The sequence below is a fragment of the Hemiscyllium ocellatum genome, chromosome 37 (assembly GCF_020745735.1).
Source record: "Hemiscyllium ocellatum isolate sHemOce1 chromosome 37, sHemOce1.pat.X.cur, whole genome shotgun sequence".
NCBI classification, from domain to species: Eukaryota; Metazoa; Chordata; class Chondrichthyes; order Orectolobiformes; family Hemiscylliidae; genus Hemiscyllium; species Hemiscyllium ocellatum.
Window position 1 is genome coordinate 39,339,843 of NC_083437.1, and position 2,968 is coordinate 39,342,810.

The 2,968-nt window shown below is 42.3% G+C and overlaps 1 pseudogene; it reads right to left on the minus strand.

The window, feature by feature from the left end:
• Positions 1–2,083: 2,083 nt before the first annotated feature.
• On the minus strand, positions 2,084–2,587 carry LOC132833672 (large ribosomal subunit protein uL14-like; annotated as a pseudogene).
• Between the last annotated feature and the right edge of the window lie 381 nt (positions 2,588–2,968).

Sequence of the window (2,968 nt, forward strand, 5' to 3'; positions counted from 1 at the left end):
TTGGTTGGTCCGGGCTCAACACTTTAACTCTCCCTCCCACTCCACCGAGGACATGCAGGTCCTTGGACTCCTCCATCGGCAGAACATAACAACACGACGGCTGGAGGAGGAGCGCCTCATCTTCCGCCTGGGAACCCTCCAACCACAAGGAATGAACTCAGATTTCTCCAGTTTCCTCATTTCCCCTTCCCCCACCTTGTCTCAGTCGGTTCCCTCAACTCAGCACCACCCTCCTAACCTGCAATCTTCTTCCTACCTCTCCGCCCCCACCCCACTCCGGCCTATCACCCTCACCTTGACCTCCTTCCACCTATCACATCTCCATCGCCCCTCCCCCAAGTCCCTCCTCCCTACCTTTTATCTTAGCCTGCCTGGCACACTCTCCTCATTCCTGATGAAGGGCTCTGGCCCGAAACGTCGAATTTCCTGTTCCTTGGATGCTGCCTGACCTGCTGTGCTTTAACCAGCAACACATTTTCAGCTCTGATCTCCAGCATCTGCAGACCTCACTTTTTACTCTAGGACTATGGTGACTTTACCTTTCTCAGGAGGCTGGGCCATTATTCTTTGTTCTGTACCTAGTGTACAAGCGTACAGTGGGCTAGGCTCGAGAATGCCTATCAGAAAAGAGTCAAATCTTCTCTTTCCATGCAAAAATGCAATCTGAAACTGTTAGAAATGGTGGGGAAGTTGTCAAATGTAATATGGATGGAGCAGGAAGGGAATTATCCTAATTTTTAAAAATAAAACCACATTATTCTGTTTAAATTATTCCTTGTAATGGACTTATGATAAATTTTTAACAAATGACTGCTTTTGAACACAGAATAACCAACCAGACTGCATCCAGAAATTTCCAGAATTTACAAGATAAAGATATCTCATTGCCTCCTGGATCATGTCAAACCTTACACCCCATGAGCATTGAATTAAGTGAACACAAAGTGCTAATAGACAAGATGTCTATCATAACCAGTTCGGAACAAAATAATCTACCAGCAATCACATTTGTTCAACTTTGTGCAAATCTCTCTGTGGTTATCTACTATAAGACACAATGGGTTTTATTTGTGACAAATAGGCCATCGATCATTTCAATAGCTGAGTATCTCAAGCCCCAGGCCTGAAACTGCTAGCTTAATTCATATACCTCCAGTTGTACAGTTCTATCTTATTTTTGTCGGTCTGCTCATAACACCAGGAGAGTAAACAACTCCCAGTTTAGCTGAAAGCCTGCCACCAATCTCAATATCTCACAACTGGTCTGATTTTTGGGAAGAAAACTATGTTTCAGCTGTGAAGCAGCTCAATTCCCAGTTTATAACTGCCACACATTCACCAACAATTCAGTTGGATTATGAACACTTGAGACAGAGATTACTTTGTACAGCTGACTGAAGTTAACTCAAACGGACATTGGCTTACTGGACTCTCTAACTCATGTGAACCAGTTCTGACATCTTTGATTTTAAATCATTTGTAACAGCAGTCCTTCCTTTCTCTCTTTTCTTGAAGGCAAGAGTCTGTGATGTATGGTTAAAAACTATTCCCGCCCTAAGTCTCGAACGCAGTAATAATGTTTAAACTGTAAATAATTTGCTGTCGGGCATTTTAAATTGGATGTCACAGGCAGGTTTTTTTGGTTAAAACACGATTGCCTATTTTTCAAAGGAAAAGGAAAATATGAAAAGAAACAAGACGTACATTTTTGAAATGGAGAGGGGAGAAAAGCAGTAAGAATGCATCAGAAGTAACTATTGGATTAACTATTGAATGCGATGTACCACGTTTTAATAGCATACCATGTCATAATTACTAATGACCAATTTCTGTGGGCCTCATGAAATTGCTAATACAAATTGAATGTATCATTCCCTTCATTCTACACAAAGATTCCACAGATGTTAAAAATGAAAGTTTATTTTATGTTTTAAAACATGTTGGTTATTGAAATAACTGCACAAAAACCAGTTTCCCATCACCAAGTCACCCTTTATTTACATGGGCATAGTACATATGCTGTGACCAGCCAGCTCAGAGCTAGTCCCTAGAGTGAGGCGACTCCTTGAATCTCCTGTTTATTTATTTTTCTGGGGGTAAAAACATTTATTGAATCATACAGGTATCATTTTAGAAACTGTTTACAATTCTTATGCAATGCTCCCAGCATTGGAAGCAATCCTGGGCCACAGATCTGCACATTCCTTGGCAACAGGACCTGTGATTGCAGAACCTTTCATTTCCCCTTTGTTATTTACAATCACTCCTGCCTTGTCTTCAAAGTAGAGAAACACCGCGTCTTTTCTCCGGTACGCTTTCCGCTGCCGTATCACTACTGCTGGATGCACCTTTTTCTGGAGCTATGGTTTGCCTTTCTTGACAGTTGCCATGACCATGTCACCAACACCAGCAGCTGGTAGTCTGTTCAAACGTCCCTTGATGCCTTTGACAGAGATTATGTATAGGTTCTTGGCCCCTGCATTGTCAGCGCAGTTGATCACAGCTCCCACAGGAAGACCAAGGGAGATGCGAAATTTCGCTCCGGACGAACCACCACGTCCTCTCTTAGACATTGTGATTCAGGGAAAGAGGAATCTCCTGTTTATATCTGACAGCCAGTGCTCCCTGATTGGCCCAGATTAACGGCCCCAATCAGGGATCTCATAGTCAATAAGATTCACCTGGCCATGGTTCCAATCGCTACAGTTATGATAATTCAGTTCCTAACCTAATGTTATACATAAGGCTATGGGGTCAGACAGGAAAGTGGGGTTTGAGACCACAATCAGATCAGCCATGATCTTAATGAATTAAGGGAGTATGCTGAAAGGGCTGAATTGCCTACTCGTGCTTTAAGGTTCTAAGTCCCAATCTTTATTTTTCCATCAGCAAAATGATTAAAGTGCAATCTTAACCAACACTTCTGATTTCTGGCTTTCTGTCTATGTGAACTCTTCAATCTGATTGG